The sequence below is a fragment of the Mustela nigripes genome, chromosome 2, assembly GCF_022355385.1.
Source record: "Mustela nigripes isolate SB6536 chromosome 2, MUSNIG.SB6536, whole genome shotgun sequence".
Lineage (NCBI taxonomy): Eukaryota > Metazoa > Chordata > Mammalia > Carnivora > Mustelidae > Mustela > Mustela nigripes.
The window spans coordinates 68,094,250-68,116,052 of NC_081558.1; positions in this window are offsets into that span (position 1 = coordinate 68,094,250).

Genomic DNA, 21,803 nt, shown 5'->3' on the forward strand with positions numbered 1-21,803 from the left:
TTTTGATTCCTTTATATCAGCACAGACTTGTCAAAGGCCTCTCCCTCCATACACCCAGTTTCAGAACTTGGGCCATGAAGGAGTTTGGACGGAACTTGAAGGTTGAGTAGTGAGGAGGAGTGGCCAGCCCCACGGCCAGCAGGCCCTCCGATATCCATTCTCCCTCACGTGGTTCATCGCAGGAGACTGCCTGGCCCAGCTTCCTTTGTTCAGTAAGGCCCTGTGACTAGATTCTGTCCTGGGGTGATGAGTGGGAGTGGTGTGTCCAGTGTCTGCAATGCCCTCTCTTTTAGGCTGGCTTCCCCAGAAATACATGCTGACAAGATTCCAGTGCAAGTTTATCTGAGAAGGTGATTCCAAAAAGCATAAGTAGGGGAGTGGGGAAAGTGTGTCAGTCTGGATTTTCTGAAAAAAAGGTGCCAAGGTGGAATTAGACACACCAGGATTTTATAGGGGAAACATGTATGTGAGGGACAATGTGGACAGAGCCAGATGAGGCAGGGAGAGCTGGCAGACCACAGGCAAAGGTGAATCCGACCCTAAGTGAAGAGGGAAAGCCTTTGACTGCCTGCCAGTCTAAGGAAGAGTAGCAAAGCTAGGAGAGTCTCAGTTCTCCTGGAAACTACCTGCTTTGGAGTCCTTGTGACAGCCATTGACTGGAGCAGCCCATGGGAAGCAGGCCTCGAACAAACAGCTGCTGGCTTCAGAGCATGGCAGCCAGCCTTAGTCAGCTAGGTGTATTCTCCGTCCACCACAGGAAACTTGAAGCTGGGAGGGAAGTGGCGTTAAGAACGCACTGGTGAGGGGCGCCTGGGTGTCTCAGTGGGTTATGCCTCTACCTTCAGCTCAGGTTATGGTCTCAGAGTCCCGGGATCGAGCCTCCACATCGGGCTCTCTGCTCAGTGGGGAGCCTGCTTCCCCCTCTCTCTCTGCTTGCCTCTCTGCCTACTTGGGATCTCTCTCTCTGTCAAATAAATAAAATCTTAAAAAAAAACACACACACACAGTGGTGAGCAACTAGGGGCAACTGAGGCACAATATGCTGGGGCCCTCTAGCAGGCTAGGTACCCCGCCCAACCTGAGGGGCACGGAGTGGGACTACACCGCCAACCTCTTGAAACTGCTGATTGGTTGGCCCTCACTACAGGAGCGAAACTGGCGTGGCAACCAGCGCAGGTTCAACACAAAGCATAAATGTGCTAGAGACACTTTTTAAACTTCGTTTTGAGAAAGCATTTCCATTTGCTCCTGCATGGAATCTTTCCACCAGAGTTGCTAACAAACTGAACATATAACTGATTGGCGTTATGCTTCCTCTTTCTTCACACTCCTCGCCTCCCTCCCCACTCAGTTCTGCGGGAGAATTACAAAAGCGTGAAATGCCCCCAGAGTGAGGAACACAGGGGATTCTGGGAAAAAACAGATAGAACAATCCACCCCTCCCCACTCTAAGGTCACACTACCTATCAAGTCCCTGTTTATAACCATTTGTCTTTTTTACAACTCTGTGTGGAAACTTATGGGCAGGAAAACAAAACAAATCAAAAAGACTGGAAAAAATTATACTGTACTAAGCTGGTGGAATTATGGATAATTTTTCTTTGAGTCCATAATGAAATGTTGATTTTTACCTCTTTAATGAAAATGTTTATAGTAGGCTAATTTTTCCAACCTTTCTGTATGTTTAAGTGTTTCCATAATAGAAATTATAAGTTTCAAAACAATTATTCCTCTTACTTTTCCCATTTTTGCTACCTTAATGTCCTCTGCTTCCTGGTCTTCCCTTCACTGTCCCACTCTCCCTGCCATCAAAAAACAAGATACCATTAGCTCCAGATCCTTGGTGTTTCATGTGACCTTGGGTAGGTGGCAAGCTTTCGTTATTCGTGGCTGAGAAGTTCACTGAATCTGAGGGGTGATGGTGGTGGGGTCTCACCTGAGGGGAAGGTGGCAGATGAAATTTGGTCTGAGTTTATAGTCAGTCTTCTGAAGAAATGTCTTCTCCTGCAGCAAAACCAACTAGCTAGTCATTAAGTCCGTGTCCTCTTCTCCCAGTGAAAAATAGTAGGGCCATATTTCCCAGATTCCTTTGCAATTCATAAATACCTGTGTGACAGTGGCAGTCCAGGGAATAGGAGTAGGAGTGATGGCACCATTTCCAGAGCTCAAGATGCCAGGAGCGTGGGTCTCTCCCTAATCACCACGTGGAGGGGAGCTTCCCACCTAGCAGGAATACCCATTCTGGACTTCACTTGGCAGAGAAAATAGCTTTCAATTGTGTTAAGCCATGGAGATGTTTGTTTGTTACAGCAGTGAGCCTACCACAACTAATACACTGTTAGTCTTTCGAGTCTGCCAAGCTGGCTCTAAATCCATGGAGTCCAAGGTGAATTTGACTGCAGAGAGCTGTGGAGCTCCACTTTTCTAAGGACCGGCAACCTGGACTCTTTTACAATCACAATAAAATGGGGAGGTAGACCCCTTGTTGTCCCCAATTTCAAAATGTCTTCTAGATTACAGTAACTTTCCCCAGTGGAAAGTTTCCCCCAGGTATTCCCCTAGTAAATATCAGATTCACACATAGGCGATCTAATTCCAGGGCCGGAACAAAACTCTCGGGATTCAAAATGCTGAGATTTGCACCAGAATGAAATAATCTGTGACTGCCGGGCTCTTGATGCTGGCCTTGTGATGGCCTGTACTTGGTCATTGCCTCCTCCCCCTCACGGTGCTCCCATTCTGCTCTTGACATCCAGACTCCTCCTGTTGATGGCTCCAGCTCTGGAAATGTACAGCCTTGCAAAGGATGACACGATCTCCCTCTTCCTTGATCTACTTAATCTGATTAGACACAAATTGTAATATGCCTTGATTCAGGGAACTTCCCTTTGCCAAATTAAGTCTCCTGAGATCTCTCACACACAGACCTTGATTTATGAACACCAGACTCTTTCAGTTCTCTGTGATTTTCTTTATTGAAACCATGCAATGCCAGCTCTCAAGCAAAAGAAAGCTGGTGATAAAATCTTGGTTTCCTATGAATTCAGAGAATTCAGGGAACATCAGAGGTCATATGTTTCAAATACAAAATAAATCACTTTGACCCTACTGACCAGGATAACAATTAGAAAAATAACCAGACAAACCCTGGGCTTTGATAGGATGCTTGGTTTAATACGGAAATAATAATAAAATGATCTGTTATGACTATTTTCAGTAATTCAACATTCTCTTACAAAATGCCTCATCTACTCTGAATTTCTCCAGCTGCAGTACATGGTGCACCTTCCTGGACCATAAAGAGAATAAAAACATTTACCATTTATTAAGTGCCCACCATGTTCCCAGTGCTGTGCCAAGCAAACAGCATCTACTTACCATTTCATCAGCATTTGAGAGAAGGAAACATACTCAGAGAGGTTACATTGCCTGGCCAACGTGTGGCAGGCAGAATAATGGGCTCCTGAAGTTCGTCATGTCCTAATCCCAGAACCTGTGAATGGTTACCCTGCAAGGCCAAAGGGATGTGGTGGGTGTGTTAAATTAAGGACCTTGAGATGGGGAGATTATCCTGGATTACTGCAAGAGTCCTTATAAGGAAGAGTTAGGCAGGAGAGTCAGAAAAGGAGTGTGACAAGTGAAGCAGAGGCCAGAGTGATAGGCCATGAGTCAAGGAGTACATGGGCAGCCTTTCAAAGCTAGAAAGGCAAGAAAATGGATTCTTCCCTGGAACCTCCAGGAAGAACACCACCTTGTCAACCGATTTTAGACAAACGATCTCCAGGACTGTGAGATAATAAATTTGTGTTGCTTTAAACTACTGAATTAGTGGTGATTTGTCAGGGCAGCAATAGGAAACTGCTAAACAATGTCAGAGGGATGTGAGGTAATAGAGGCCGGCTTTGAACGGTGTTCTGTGTGCCTGCAGAGACTGCGTTCTTTATGTACAAGTTAAATGGCCTTAGCACTTACATATATGGCCTTTAAGATATGATTTTTATGTTACAGAAAATATTATATTAAGAAACAGAATATATAACCCCAAGGATTTTTTAAAGACAAAACGTGGGAGGTCAAATAAATACAACAGACCAAAAGAACAAATAGAGGACATAGAACAAGAGTCATCTTTTATTTTATTTTATTTTATTTTATTTTATTTGAGAGAGAGAGAGACAGACCGTGAGCAGGAGGGTTGGAACAGAGAGAGAGAGAGAAGCAGACTCCCCAGTGAGCAGGGAGCCAGACATGGGGCTCTGCCTCAAGGCCCTGAGATCATGCATCACCTGAACCAAAGGCAGACACTTAACCAACTGAGCCACCCAGGAACCCTTAGGGTCATCTTTATGTGGTAAATTGGTACAATGATGAAGATGCTATCACAAAGCCATGGTTCTCTAGATTGCTTAGTTGTGATAAGAAACTGCAGTTTAAAGACCAGTAATAAAGTACATATGATGCAGTCAGACAGCAGCCTTTCCTCAATACCCTGAAAGGGATGCCCCCAGGTTGATTAGAGTTTAAAGTGCAAAAGGAAGAATGATAAAACTTAGATATTACCTCTTAAAATAGAGGAAGATGTATGAGAAGATCCTGACCAAGAGATGGGCAACTTAACTATAAGGGAAACAAAGAACAATAGGTCTAATTGTATTAAGTGAAAAGATTTCTGTTGGATAAACAAGTATAAACAGGTATCAACCTGGAAAAATAGAGTCACAATAACTTAAAAAGAGAAGTAATTAATTTTTATATTCTACAAAGAACTCTTGCAAATTAACAAGGAAAACACGGGAAACTTAACAGGGCACAGACAGAGGATATGTGTAGTCAATTCACAGGTGAGATTCTCAAACTCATATTAATGCAATCAGATAAATGCAATTAAAACAGTGCACACAACCTAATATGCCTATAAGAATAGAGGAGTAATATAAAGGTAATTAACATGAGGGTTGATGATGTTGTGAGCAAATGAGAAATTTTGTGCACTGCTTGTGGAAGAGGAGACTGAGATAGTCACACAGGAAAGCTATCTGGCATATGCCCTAGGACCCATGACCCCTCTCCTAGATAATATCCAAAAGACCTGCTTATAGGGGATCATTTATAAGGTGGACATTTATAAGGATTTTCCCATCTAAGTTATTAGGTAGCTAAGAGTTGGAGGCAATCCAAGGGCCTGTCCTTCAACACAATGGATAACGTGGTGTGGACGCAGCACAGGGCACACTTGGCACCAGTGAGCAAATATACTAGCTGTACAGTCATGTGGACAGATCTTAAAAGACAGTGTTGAGTGAAAAAAAAAAAGAACCAGGGCTAGTTCCAATGCCATATACACAAATTAAAACACAAAATAACACTATGTTCTACAAAGAAACGTAACTTATCCAAGGGCTTTTATCAAACACATTGAAGTGGATGCCTAGGGGAAGAAGGGAATAGGAGAGATCAGGGATAAAAAGGAAAAATCCATAGAACAGGAGTGATGATTCCTACGGAACAATGATGCTAATGTGCTGTAACTTCAGATCTTTCTACACCTAAAATATTAGAAATAATAGTTTAAGGGGGGAGGGGCTCTTCTCTCTAAATCATGCCAGACTTACAGAACAAGACCCCAGGGGAAGCCACTTTTCCTGTCACGTCGGTTAGAAAATGTGAAGTGTTGACAGGTACCTAATGTCCTCTGATTCTGTAAAACACTCTGAGAGTTAGAACAGAAGCAGGGTAACCTGCATCTTGAAAAGGCCTCTTAAAGTAAATCCACTTAAAATGGGAACCAAAATGTCATTTCAAGTAGTGAAAAAAAAAAAAATTAGGACAGCATCTTTTGATGCTTCAAAAGTGTAACAGAACATTTCAAAGATATGTTTTATCTCCTACTTTACAAAACCACATTTTTAATGCAACACTGGTCTGCTGTCCTGCCCAGAGCTGCTAACGGTGCCACAAATACTGGTTGGATGAACGAATGAACAAATGATGACCAGCTCTTAGAAAGAACAAAGGATGGATGAATCAAGAGTTACTTTTTTCTCCAGAACTTCCATCATTCTTTGTCTCAATTCTTAACTGGTTTAATTAACTCTCAAGATGTTCTGGTTTTGCTGAGCTTGCCTGGGACCCTGGCGATGCTCCAACTTCACATTTATGAGCTTTGTGAAAATCTGTATATTCACAGGTAGCTTACTTTCTCTTTGCACTTGATCTGCATTGTATTTGGCTTGCAGGCATGCCTGGGGACATTTTGATTGGAACCACTCTCCATAACTGATCATTGAGAAGTGACCTTTGGATCCTTATGTTCTCTTCTGCTCACCATGCAACTCTGTTCCTCTAAATATTTGCCACCAGCTCCACTTTGCAGGTAAGAAAACTGAGGCTCACAGAGGTGAAAACCACAGAAAGCACAATGGGATGCAGCCTATTCACTCTTCTGATCCTTAAGCAACACTCTTGGGGGGTCTCTGTCATTGGTCGCACTTTATAGACATGGTGCCATTGAGGCTCAGAGAGATTAACTAGGAGTCTTAATAAGTAGACTGCAATTTGAACCTAGGCCAATTTGGGATTTTCACTTCCTCTGCTGCCTCTGATTTCTCAAGTCTTATTTTTTTTCCTTTTTTTTTGGTTGTAGTAAAATGCATGTAATGTAAATTTATCATCTTAATAATCTGAAAGAAATGAATGAATGAAATGAATGAAATAATGAATGAAAGTATACAAGTTCAATAGTATTAAATATTGCTCTGTAACCACCATCCATCCATCTCCTGAAACTCTATACACTTTAAACAATAAGTCCCAATTCCCCTCCCCTCTCAGCTCCCTGCAACCACCATTCTACTTTCTGTCCCTATGATTTTGACTACTCAAAGCAGTAAAGTGGTGAAACCATATATATTTGTCTTCTTAAGACTGGCTTATTTCACTTAGCATACTGTCCTAAAGGTTCATCCATACTGTAGTATATTCCAGAATGTCCTCTCTTTTTAAGACTGTAAAATACTCCATTGTATGTATATACCACATTTTGCTTATTTATTCTTCTATCAATGGACATTTGGGTGGTTTCTACATTTTGGCCATTGTGAATAATGCTGCTATGAACATGGGTATATGAATATCTCTCTTACACCCTGTTTTCAGTTTTTTTGGTTACGTGCCCACAAGTGGGATTGCTGGGTCATAGGGTAGTTCCAGTTTTAATTTTTTGAGGATCTTCTACACTGTTTTCCATAGCAGCTGTGCCATTAACTTCCCCCCAGGAGTGTTTAAGGATCCTCTTTTCTCTACATCCTGACCAACACTTGTTGTTCTCTAATATCTTGATAGCAGTCATACAGATGGTGTTAGGAATATCTCATTAGAGTTTTGATTTGCATTTCCCTAATGATCAGTGAGGTTGGGCATCTTTTCGTGGACTTAATGGCCATTCATACATCTTCTTTGGAGAAATGTCTGAATAAGTCCTTTGCCCACCTTTACTTGGTTTCTTTGATTTTGTTGTTATCAAGTTTGAGGAACTCTCTATGTATTCTGGAAATTACTCCCTTATCAGTTATATGATTGACAAGTATCTCTGCCCAATCTGTGTTGCCTTTATGCTTTGTTGACCATGTCTTTCAGTGCACACAGTTTTAAAATATTCACAGAGATTAATTTGTCTTCAACTTTTAATTTTTTAAAAAGATTTTATTTATTTGAAAGAGAGAAAGACAATGAGCAGTGGGGGGAGGGTCAGAAGAAGAGGAAGAAACAGACTCCCTTCTGAGCAGGGAGCCCAATGAGGGGCTCAATCCCAGGACCCTGGGATCATGACCTCAGTTGAAGGCCGACAGTTCATTGAATGAGCCTCCCAGGTGCCCCTCAACTTTTAATTCTTTTTCACAATCTCATTCCTGCCCTCTTCTCACCACCATTTCCTTTTCAGCTTTTTGGAAAGTTTGGAGAAACAGCATGGTTTCATCTCTCTGATGACAGATCCCAGCTTGGCATTTTCTCAAGGTCATACAGTGTAAGTGCCATTATTTCTAAGTCTTTATTGACATCGCCCTGCATATGTGTTATAGCCTGGGTCCTCCACACTCCAAATGTAGACTCTGAAATGAGGACTTGAATGCAGTTGAGTTATCTAGGAGCTGATTCCAAAAAGTAGGAGTAAGGGAGGGTGGGACTTGGTAAAAGGAAAAGGTACTAGAAAATTGTCATGTTGAGGTCATCCCTATGGGCAACTAGAGTTAAAGAAGTTCCCAGTAGACACTCTTGGGGGCCTATGATGCTTCCCAGACCTGTGGGTCTCCACTTATCTATTAGCTCCTACCCTCCATGGATCGCCACTCTCCTGCATGTTTGGGCTGTGCATGATGAGTGCTGAGGAGACCCTGGATTCCCCTGCAGAAAGGAAGACTTACCTCCCTGGTCTTGATTGTGCTGCCTAAAGATGGCCATCAGCTATCAGCCTTCCTGGGGATGACTCAGAGAAGGAAAACTGCCTCATCCAAGGACACGCTTCCTTCCAGGGGAGCCCATAGTCTGTCAATGCTGGGATATAAAGGCCTGACCCAGCCCCCCAGATTGGGCAGCTCTACAAGCTCATCACAGGTCCAGAGCATGCTGAAGGCTCAGCTCAATGTCTCCTTGGGACTGCATCATGGCTGGCTTCTTCTTCTGCCTCCACTTTCCTACATAATGTTACTTCCAGCAAGCCAGACCTGGTACTGCCTTTCTATACACAATGTGTGGGAACCCCTCCTTGGGGCAAGAGAGGCCCCAGAGAAGTAAGTGGAGAACACACAGCTTATGGAGGGATGTTGCAGGCCAAAGAGGCAAGGAGACCAACAGCTCACCAGGGTTATAACTGCACACCAGGCTTATAGGGGCAAGAGGCGGGACCTAAGGGACATCAGCTACCAAGTGAGTCAGAGCTGATTCCTAAACTTTCAAATAAATCTGGGTCTTGCCTACTAAAGTTTAATGATAGTAATAATTCATTGCCATTGTTTTGGAGTACCTCAGTATGTCCAGGTAAAATGATGTTAATGGGAAGGAGAAGTAGAAAGTTATGACATCAAGAATAGTCATGATGAGAATAGACAGAGGCTAAGGACACACTGGCCACTGAACCAAAGACATCCTGTTCCTTTCATAAGCCCAGGAGCTGACTTCCCATCTAGTGCCTTCAGTCCTCCAGACCAGCCCCTGCTGTGATGCTGGTAGAAGCTGGAATCATCACTCCACTACTACCCTCCACATGTTGCATGGAGAATGCCTCATCACCAAGGAGAGCCTGCATCCAGCTCTATTCCACACAAGTCACTGAGACAAGCTGAGACCCATAATTAGAGGAAGCAAAAATACTTCTGTCCATACCGCCAAGGGAATCCAAAGTGATGCCAGAAGGAAGGTTGTGGGGAGCTGAGACATGAGCAAAGAAGAAGGGCTGAGAACAACATTACTAATCTCAATTCTGTGCTCACCTGGGCCTTTACCTATGCACGATGCTCTGTTTTGTTTTGTTTCAATCCCTGTTTCAGGATATTCTACAGTTTATTTAAAAGAACTCTCTAGAAGGGAAACCAGAAAGAAAGAAGACAGCAAGGTTGATACTCTAATAGGGGATATAGGAATTTTCTTTTATTTATCTAAGAACAAAATGCAAGAAAAGATCAGAATAGTGAAGAAAATAGTTGCAGTAAAGGTGGTGGAAACACTGGCTGGTCTGAAAAGATGCTGAAGGAACTTCAGAATAACTGAATTTTGTACTCAAGGTACTTAGTCCCCTGATAGGGGCTGGTGGCTCCTTCCTAATGAATATTTATGAAGTCTGGGGGTCTGAAAGTCCAGAAATGCTCCAAATTATATCTGGGGAAAGAGAGAGTCACTTAATAAGACAACAAAGTTGAATAATTGTGGAAGGCTATGCAAAATATCTATTGGCACCTCCAGTCCTGGTCTTTTGGCATAGAGCCAAGCAGAGTGGCATGTTCAACCTTTTCTTCCCTCCCTAATGGAAATTAACATAACAGTATTAAGGAGAAGGAATTTTTGCAGACCCCTGAGTACCTGACTTGGCAAAAGTGAGACTCAGAATTTCCATAGCAAAGTGAGTGGTGATGGAAGATTCTGGCAGACTAGGCACTGGGTTTAATGAAGTCACCACCTCTGAGCTAAAGGAAAGCATCATTGAGAATTCTCTGGATTGTCCAGAAGAAAAAGACAAAATTATGTGGTTGTCATGTCACTGCCATTTACCTTTAACCTATTCTCCAATTTACCCAACTGAGAGAGGCTTTGATTGGATTAGTCTGGCCATATCATAGCTACCAGATCCTTCTTTATTGAAGTCAATTAAGCTGCCATGAATTTCTGTGAGACTGTGAAATTCTGGAGGGTGGGGACCATGTCCTCTTCTCTTGTGGCTGTGCTTAGCATATAACATATGCTCAGAGTCTGTTGGCTGAATGAGTAAAAGGAGCTAGAGGTTGTTGATATGAATACTCAACCTTCCTAATTCTCCTTCTTGCCCATCTGTCCTTCTTCCTATTGCCTAACCACAAATGACTCAGGGGCTTGTTTCTTAAGACCATATTAGTTGCCATTGGGATTTGCTTTTGGTCCGGATTTTCTAGATAATTGTATCCAAGAGATCTCCAAAATAAGAGGTTAGTGGGAAATAAAGAACAGAAATGAATGGCACTGATATTCCAACAGAAGAATCCTAAGCAATTAGAATAAAAATGCAGGAGGGAAGGCAGAGGGAGTGTGGAGCAGAGGGGGATCCAGTAACACTGGTTTTGTAAAATTTAATAAAACGTATAATTGACCCTCATTAGATTTATTCACATTACAAAGAGAAAGCTGTTTGCTAATGAGAAAAGCTTTATTCCCCAAATTTCAGATCACGAATTCATTTCCCCTCTTCCTTGCTGGTTTGGCACATTTTTAAATGGCTTGGTTAAAACAATTATTAATCCTAAATTAAATATCCATGACAATTAATCCCCCAAGAGCCAAGGAAAGTTGCTATTGCTTCCTACCTCATTTTCTCTGTGACCAAGTTGTTACTTGTTCTCTCTAATGCTGCTTGCAAGCTTTATTAGAGCAGAAGAAATACATTCTAGGTTAAAGGGGAGAAAATAAATAAAAATAAAATAGAGAGAGTGAAAATGTTTGTTAATTAGGCCGCAGGCGGGCATTTTTAGCTTTGTTTTACTGTGTACTTCTTATTAAGGATTAAATTTAAAATTGAAAGGGCAAAATGTTTATTATTAGCTGTATACTTCATCTGTGAAATATGAATAAAAATTGTACCTCATAAACTGTTGCAAGGATCAAATGAGTTAGCCCATGTAAATTGCTTAGAACAGTTCAGAGCGCCCCACAAGGCCTGGTCCATGCCAGCTGTTATCATTATTCCTCTCTGTGTGTTCCTTCCAGGGACTTTGGTTATTATTTTGACATTATGTCAAATAGTATTTTTTAAAATATCCATTCAACATTTAATTTGGAGAGACTCTGAAAAACTAATTGTCTCTCTTTTTAAGATTTATTTATTTTAGAGAGAGAGAGAAAGAGAGAGAGGGAGTGAGCAGGAAGAAGGACAGAGGGAGGGGAAGAGAGAGAATCCCCAAGAGGACTCCCCACTGAGCACAGAGCCCAATGCAGGGCTTAATCCCAGAACCCTAAGATCACAACCTGAGCCAAAATCAGGAGTTGGCTACTTAACCACCTGAGCAATCCAGGCACCCAAAACTAATTTTCTTGTAAAAAACACATATTTTATTCTGTTTGAAATAAAAGTAATTACAAACCTTCCTCTACCTACTGCTCATAAATTGAAAATATCATTAGGTCGAAAATGCATTTACTACCCCAAACCTACCAAACATCATAGCTTAGCCCAGCTCACCTTAAATGGGCTCTGAATACTTACATTAATTTCTTTGTGGAAAATAATCTAACACAAAGTCTGTTTTATAATGAAGGGTTGACTGTCTCGTGTAATTTGCTGAATACTGAAAGTGACAAACAGAATGGTTCTAAGTGTGATATATTGAGAGAATTTCATCCTAAAGCAAAAGATATACATTCTTCTCTAGTGCACATGGAACAAAATAGATCACATACTGGGTCACAAATCCGGTCTCAACTGGTTCTAAAAGACTGGGATTATTCCCTGCATATTTTGGATGACAATGCTTTGAAATGGGAACTCAATCAGAAGAGGAAATTTGGAAAGAACCAATCACATGGAGGCTAAAAAGCATCCTACTAAAGAATAATTGGGCCAACCAGTAAGTTAAAGAATTATTCAAAAAATTCATGGAAACAAATGAGAATGAAAACACAACTGTTCAAAACCTTTGAGATACAGAAAAGGTGGTCCTAAGAGGACCTTTCTCAAGAAAAAAGAAAGGTCTCAAATACACAACCTAACCTTACATCTAAAGGAGCTGGAGAAAGAACAGCAAATGAAACCCAGCAGGAGAAGAGAATTAATAAAGATTAGAGCAGAAATCAATGAAATAGAAACCAAAAGAACAGTAGAACAGATCAACAAAACTAGGAGTTAGTTCTTTGAAAGAATTAATAAGATTGATAAACCCGTAGCCAGACTTATCAAAAAGAGAAAGGACCCAAATAAATAAAATCATGAATGGAAGAGGAGAGATCACAACCCACACCAAAGAAATACAAACAATTATAAGAACATATTATGAGAAACCATATGCCAACAAATTAAGCAATCTGGAAGAAATGGATGCCTTCCTAGAGACATATAAACTACCAAACTGAACCAGGAAGAAATAGAAAACCTGAACAGACCCATAACCAGCAAGGAAATTGAAGCAGTAATAAAAGAAATCTTCTAGCAAACAAAAGTCCAGGGCCAGATGGCTTCCCAGGGGAATTCTGCCAAACATTTATAGAAGAATTAATACCTATTCTTCTGAAGCTGTTTCAAAAAATAGAAATGGAAGGAAAACTTCCAAACTTGCTTTATGAGGGCAGCATTACCTTGATCCCAAAACCAGACAAAGACCCCACCAAAAAGAATTACAGACCAATATCCCTGATGAATGTGGATGCCAAAATTTTCACGAAGATACTAGCCAATAGGATCCAACACTACTTTAAATCCCACCACGAGGTGGGATTTATTCCCTGGGCTGAAAGGGTGGTTCAACATCTGCAAATCAATCATTGTGACATACTACATTAATAAAAGAAAGGACGAGAACCATATAACTCTCTCAATAGATACAGAAAAAACATTTGGCAAAATACAGCATTCTTTCTTGATGAAAACTCTTCACAATGTAGGGATAGAGGAAAAATACCTCAATATCATAAAGGCCATCTACAAAAAGCGAATATCATAATCAATGGAGAAAAATTGAAAGCTTTTCCCCTAAGGTCAGGAAACACACACATCCCCTAAGGTCAGGTGATGTCCACTATCACCACTGTTGTTCAACATAGTACTAGAAGTCCTAGCCTCAGCAATCAGACAACAAAAAGAAACAAAAGGCATCCAAATCAGCAAAGAAGATGTCAAACTCTTACTCTTTGCAGATGACATGATACTCTATGGGGAAAAGTCAAAAGAGCCCAAAATTGCTAGAACTCATACAGGAATTTAGCAAAGTGGTAGGATACAAAATCAATATACAGAAATAAGTTTTATTTCTATTTAAACAATGAGACAGAAGAAAGAGAAATCCCATTTACAATTGCACCAAAAACCATAATATACTTAGAAATAAACCTAACCAAAGAGGCAAAGGATCTGGATCTGTACTCAGAAAACTATAGAACCCTCATGAAAGAAACTGAGGAAAACACAAAGAAATGGAAAAACATTCCATGCTCATGGATTGGAAAAACAAATATTGTTAAAATGTCTATACTCCATATGAAACTAATAATGTACTGTATATAGACTAGTTGAATTTAAATTAAAAAAATATGCTACCTAAAGGAATTTACACATTCAAAGCAATCCTTATCAAAATACCATCAACTTTTTTATAGAACTGGAACAAATGATTCTAAAATTTGTATAGAACCAGATAAGACCCTGACTAGCCAAAGGAATGTTGAATAAGAAAACCAAAGCTAGTGGCATCACAACCCCAGACCTCAGGCTCTATGACAAAGCTGTAGTCATAAAGACAGTATGGTATTGGCATTAAAAACAGACACATAGATCAATGAAACAGAAGAGAGAACCCAGAAATGGACCCTCAACTCTATGGTTAACTAATCTTTGACAAAACAGGAAAGAATATCCAGTAGAAAGGGACAGTCTCTTCAACAAATGGTGTGGGCAAATTGGACAGCCACATGCAGAAGAATGAAACTGGACCATTCCTTGATACCATACACAAAAATAGACACAAAATGGATGAAAGACCTAAATGTGAGACAGGAATATATCAAAATCCTAGAGGAGAACACAGGCAGCAACCTCTTCGACATCGGCCACAGCAACTTCTTGCTAGACACATCTCCAAAGGCAAGGGAAACAAAGGCAAAAATGAACTATTGGGACTTCATTAAGATAAAAAGCTTTTGCACACCAAAGTAATCAGTCAACAAAACCAAAAGACAGCTGACAGAATGGGAGAAGATATTTGCAAATGGCATATCAGATAAAAGGCTAGTATCCAAAACCGATGAAGAACTTATCAAACTCAATACCCAAAGAACAAATAATCCAATCAAGAAATGGAACTGACAGTTCTGCAAAGACATCCAAATGGCCAGCAGATACATGAAAAAATGTTCAACATCACTGGGCATAGAAAAATGCAATTCAAAACCACAATGTGATATCACCTCACACCAGTCAGAATGGCTAAAATTAGCAAGTCAGGAAATGACAGATGTTGGTGAGTATATGTGAAGAAAGGGGAGCCCTCCTACACTGTTGGTAGGAATGGAAGCTGGTGCAGCCACTCTGGAAAAGAGTATGGAGTTTCCTCAAAAAAGTTGAAAAAAGAGCTACCTTATGACCCAGGAATTGCACTACTACTGGTATTTACCCCAAAGATACAAATGTAGTAATCCGAAGGGGCACATGCACCCCAGTGTTTATAGCAGAAATGTCCACAAAAGCAAACTATGGAAAGAGCCCAGATGAATGGCAGATGAATGGATAAAGAAGATGTAGTTTATATATGTACAATGGAATATACTCAACAAAAAAATGGAATCTTGCCATTTGCAGTGACATGGTTGGAACTAGAGGGTACTGTGCTAATCGAAATAAGTTAATCAGAGAAAGACAATTATCATATGATCTCATTGATGTGTGGAATTTAGGAAACAAAACAGAGGATCATAGGAGAAGGGAGGAAAAAATAAGACAAAAGTAGAGAAGAAGACAAACCATAAGAGACTCTTAATTATAGAAAACAAACTGAAGGTTGCTGGAGGGGTTGGGGTGGAGGAATGCAGTAACTGGGTGATGGACATTAAGGAGGTCACATGATGTAATGAGCATTGGATATTCTATAAGACTGATGAACACTGACCTGTACCTCTGAAACCAATAATACATTATATGCTAATTAATTAAATTTAAATTTTTTAAAAAATGGCTGTAAGTATATTGGTTGTTGACCCTCCTGACAGCGTGGGTGACTCCAGATCTGTGCTCACTGCTGCTGTTCAGCATCGTGTGATAGGATCATGCATATCACTAACCCATGGAAAGATCCAAGTTCAAAATCTGGAGTACAGTTTCTTCAGAATGCATATCACTTTCACGCCATCATAAAGTTGAAAAAGTGTAAGTTGAACCATCGTTAATCAGAGACAGTATGTACACATATTTGTTCTATGCAATTTTCTGGACCAGGAAAACTGGGCAGCATTTGAAATGTTTTAACTATTTGGATCATAAACCATTCTTTCTGTTACACATTTTTCTGTTTCAAAAATTCAACAACATTAGCTGCTAAATTCAACAATAGCCAGCTGATTAGGCTTGCCCGTGGTGTGTCCACCTCTTATGAGTCAATGACAGAGATGCACAACAGAGTACAGCCGGTCTTGCTCACATGCAAACCTAGACAGAGTTAGACTGCTGTTAAGCTATCTTATTTCCATTTGAGGGCATCTATCTTTTTCCCTCCAAAGGAAGTCTAATTTACATTTTTCTAGTCACACACAGGATGCTGTGTCTAGGAGACTCAGTCAATGGACAGCACATTCTCTAGGTGTATTTCAGTACTCCTTACCAATTGCATCTCTGATCAGGTGTCCTCATGGGCCACACTTTAACCTCAGATGACCACGCAACCAATTCCTGCCTCATTCATGTTCTTTTCAGGTTCTCCTTCTAGTTGTCTTGTTATTTCTGCAGAACCCTCAAGTTATTTAAATAGGGCCAGTGCAGCCTGTGGGAAAGCAAGGAGAGGAATTTAGAGGTTCAGAGGAGCAGCAAGTAGGAGATCAGGGTTTCCCAATTCAGATTTTACTCTGAACTGGAAATGAGTTGCCTTTTGGGTTCGGTACAATCTGTGCCATTTATCTGCCAGTCTCTCAAAGGTAAACTAGAACATCTCCCTGAAAATAGTCACCCTGATAGTGAACTGGACAATTTCTCTCCTTGTCATTTTTATCTTCACAGCCACTTTGTGACATAGGTATCTATCTGTACAGCTCAGAGACATCCAAGTAGAGTGGTTTTGCCAAATAAGAGTTTTATTTATCTCACGTGACACAAAGTCCAAGTCAAGTAGCAGCCCAAGGCTGGTAGAGCTGCTTGAAGAGTTAATTACTAGGAACCCAAGACCCTGCTCTACCACCATTCCTGAGCATGTGCCTTTCATCCTCACTGTCACAAGATGGCTTCCCCTTCTTGGAGAACAGCATTTCTGTCCCAGACAAGAAGAAAGGGAAGGGCAGAGAGTAAAAGTCATGTACCAGCTGAGTCTGGTCCTTTTTATAAGGAAAGCTATAGCTCTCCTTGGAGCCACCCCAGCAGGCTTCTGGCCACCTCTCATTGGCAGGGACTAGCCATTTGGTCACCACTGGGTGAAGGGAGCCTGGGCAGGGGAGCACTTTATCTGGGTCATTGCCTCTCCAATTAGGACCGGTGTTTCAATGGCAAGAATGAAGAGGGAATGGAAGTAGAGGAGTAGCAGTGTCTGCCTCAGTACTGTTATTCCTATTTTACTGATAATGAAACAGCTTTGAAGAAGCTTCAAGGCCTGCTCAAGACCAGGCACCTGGTCAGTGAAAGAGCCAGACTTCCCTTCCAGATCCTCCATCTGTGCACAGACCTGTGTGCAGTGGTACCATGAGCAGGAGCAAGGAAGAGCTAGCTCTTGTTCCTTCTACACTATGATAGAGACGTAGTTGGGATTCAAATGTAAGAAATGATTTATTTTTTTGTGTTTCTGAGTAATATCTTTCATTTACTTGCCAGTGATGTGGATATAATTTGTGTTTCACCTGTTTTACTAACAGAAAAAAGTTCAAGTGACTTAATCCAACTATTTACTAAGTCTATGGTGGAACTGGGAATAGTGCCAGATTGATGAGGAGTTGAAGGGAGATGAGCATTCCACCCTGTTGGATACACTACTGTACTCTATGAGAGAAATCCTAGAAAAATCAAAGAGATAGAATACCTCCGGAATTGCTAAACAACATCTCCATCATGCTTCTTTAATGAGATTGTCTCAAGAATTTAAAATTTCTTCCAGAGCTGCTGGACATGAGTCTGTGGCCATTCAGAACTGAGAGATGCTCTGGCAGATGGGCAGGAGTATTATTTGGTTCTTTCTTCAGGGGTGGTGTACAATATACTGGCTGGAAGGAGGTTGCTGCCAGTTTGTGAGCCATCTATACTTATCAGTTCGTTGCAGTGTCTTCTTCACTGTGTGCTATATATAAGAATAACCTTAGATGCTAGTTAAGTCAAAAGAGTCATAAAATCCAAATGCAAACCTATATATGTTATTGGTGTATAAAGGTCAACCCATGGCCAAAAATACTGTTCTACTCTAACTTAGTCACTCCCACTACATGCCTTATTCTAGGTCTTTGCTTAGATCTTCCGCTGGACCTGACCTTTCTCCTCACCTCAACCTCCCCGAATCTTAGCCTCTTTAAGAGGCTCTTAATCCTCTTTGCATCTTAGCCCCAGGTTAGCCATCCATTGTCCTATAGGACAGGATTAGGATTCCTTCCAAAGGGTTCTCATAGTCCAAAGTCAGAACCAGCCACACTGCATGGTTAGCAGATAACTAGGATGATCATATTATTTACTGGGTAAACTGGAACCCTTAGGAAAGAATGGCAAAGCTATGAGTAATTACATAAGAACCACCAGCATAGACAAGGCCATGTGCTCAACCCTTCTGACTTCAGAGATGTTAAAATATGAACATAAAAAAGGATACATCTTTTAATCAGTGAAATATGGCATTTAACTTTTCAGATTGTCTGGACAAGTGAACACCGTGTCTTCCATGGCCTTTGTGCATATTCTATTGTTATTTGCTGTTTGTTTTGTTTTGTTTTTTTCTTAAGTGATAGAACCTCACATGGGTGAGTGCTTGGGGAAGCAACCACTTTTGTGCACTGCCTACGGGAGTGGAACTTGGTCAATGTATCTGGAAGATTCCTGACACCGTGTGTCAAATGCTTTAAAATCATTCCTACCCTTTGACTCAAAATTTCTATCTCTGGGAATCTATCCTATAAAAATATTCAATGTTTTGGAAAAAAAATTTTTTTTCATATTCATCATAGCATTAGTCAAAAAACAGGAAATAATTTAAATATTTGGCCTATAAATAGGTTAAGTAAATTATGGTTTGTAGATAGACTATATGAGCTATTGAAAAACTATTGTAGAAGTTGATTTAATGGCATTTTGGTAAGCAGACAAAGATTTACAAAATAATTCAGACAGTTCACTTTAATTTGTAAAATATTTGTAAAAAGAGACCTATAGATGTTTTTTCTATATGTCAGAAAAAGATGAAAGGACATATACACCAAAAATTGTTTATGGTAATTTGTTTTTCCCAGTATGCTTTTTAATATTTTCCAAATTAAATTTAAGTAAGATTATAAAAAATGGACCAAATGTGTACTTTTATATAAAAAATTTTAGGTAGTGTTTCTGTGTTTCTGTACTTCATCTGACTCTAAGAAAAGAGACATACTTTTGAAACACATTCTCCCCAAAACTGGAAGCTAGTTTGGGATAACAAAGCCAAGCATCTTGTCTGGCAAAACATATTTTCTTTTTGGCATACGAAGAGCCAATTTTGTGCATAAGATAATACTGTTCTTCTAAAGAATGTTTCTAAAGAGAAAGAATAGGTTTTCCTATTCTTTTTCATGCAGCTGTACTGAACTGGACTCAGTAAATATCTACAAAACTGCATCTTTCAGGAGAAAAGCTGACTCCCTCCAGGATTTGGTTCTCAAGATTTCAGCCACCTGGCAGAATGGTGATGTCACACCATGGTCAATGGCAGCAAGGGGAGCAGCTTTTCCAGCACTGGTCCCAATGCCTTACCCCCAAACCTCTTGAACATCAGAGAATCTGTACTGAACAGCACAAAGCAAAATGTAGGATAATTGTTTCTATGTTCAGATAATTTCTTGTTGTCTTTCACTTCTACCCTTCCATATGCAGTTCTGAAAGTTCAGGACTGGAAGATCTCAAACTATATTCCCAGGCTTCCTGCTGCAGACACCATGTTATACTTGGCCAACAGAGACATCAGCTGGAGATCAGATAGAAGGAAGAAGAGAGAAGCTATCTGCTCCGGTTTCTATACAGATGACATGATAGCAATTGGAAAGGATGATTCCACATTCAGCAGTGAAGCCCCAACAGCCTTTTTCTGTAGTTTAAGCAAGCCCTGGTCTAGGAATACTCAGCATCTTGCCAGCACAGCAACATGTGCAAACTCATGGGTTCTAGCCCAAAGGCACAAGTAGTTTCTGATCTCAGGGTATACTCTGATTTTTCCCCATTGTTCTTCCAGCCCTTCCAGTGCTTCTGTAACCAATTTTCTGAAAACAACAACAAAACAAACAAACAAAACACACACCAAAAAAAAAAAAAAAACTTCAGTTAACATTTGTCTTCACACTTAGTTACAAAGAAAAGATCTACTCTCTTAGCAACTTTCAAATGTGCAATACAATATTCTTTTTTTTAATATTTTTTTTATTTGTTTATTTATAGACAGAGGTAACAAGTAGGCAGAGAGGCAGGCAGAGAGAGAGAGGGAGTAAGCAGGCTCCCTGCTGAGCAGAGAGTCCGATATGGGGCTCGATTCCAGGTCCTTGAGATCATGACCCACGCTGAAGGCAGAAGCTTTAACCCACTGAGCCACCCAGGTGCCCCGCAATACAATATTCTTAACTATAATCACCATGCTGTATATTACATCCTTATGACTTACTTATTTTACAGCTGAAATTTTTACATTTTGACCCTCTTATCTCATTTCACCTATCCCCCCTCAACAAACTCCCCATCTCTGGCAACCACCAATCTGTTCTCTGGATCTATTACCTTGGTTTTTGTTTGTTTGTTTGTTTGTTTGTTTTAGATTCCACTTATTAGTCAGGTCGTATGGTATTTGTTTTTCTCTGACTTATTTCACTTAGCATAATCCTCACCCATGTTGCCTTCAATGGCAAAATTTCATCCTATATTATAGCTGAATATTATTCCATTTCTACCTTCTTTATCCATTCATCCATTGATGTATACTTAGTTTGTTTCCATATCTTCGCTATTATAAATTCTGCTACCGTGAACATGCAGGTACAGATACCTTATCAAATTAGTTTCCATTTTCTTTGGATAAATACCAACAAGTAGAATTACTGGATCATATAATATTTTTAACTTTTTGAGAAACTGCCATACTGTTTTCCATCATAGCTGTACCAATTTATATTCCTACCAACAGTATTACAAGGGTTCCCTTTTCTTCACATCCTCACCAACACTTATTATTCCCTGTCTTTTTGATAATAGCTATTCCAACCGGTATGGGATAATATTTCATTGTTGTTTTGCTCTGCATTTCCTTGGTGATTAGTGATGCTGAGTACCTTTTCATGTACCTGTTGGCCATCTGAATGTCTTCTTAGGAAAAATGTCTATTCATATCCTCTGCCCATTTTTTTTATTGGATCCTTTTTTTGCTATTGTATGAGTTGTACAAGTTCTTTATATATTTTGGTTATAAACTCCTTACCAGATATATGATTTGTAAATATTCTCTCCTATCAGTAGTTTTCCTTTTCATTTTACTGATGATTTCCTTTGCTGTGTGAACTTTCTGTACTAAGTTCTCTTTTTGAACTACCTACCTAATTCTCATATTGTTGACTGGACCATGAATGATATACTGTAATAGTTCAGATGACCAGATTCAGGGTGTTTATATTTTAACATTCTAGAAACTCATACTTCAATGCCTTCCAAGAAGATGGAAAGCCTACTTGGAAAATCTCCCACCTCCCCCCTATTTTAAATGCTTTTTGCCTTTGAGATGGGAGAAAAACCTTGCTGTGGCAACTGTTGGATATATAAGGGTCCACAGGCGATAAAGTGTCTGAATAGCTATGACCAGGCTACAACTATCCATAGTTACCCCACTTCCTCCCTAAGACCCAGAAAAGGCCTGGACAAAAAAATACACCCATCACTGAAAGCCAAATGAAGTATGCTCAAGGATAGCTGGGAGCCACCACAGGATTTTTTTTATTTGTTGGAGAGGGGTGGCATGTCCTGG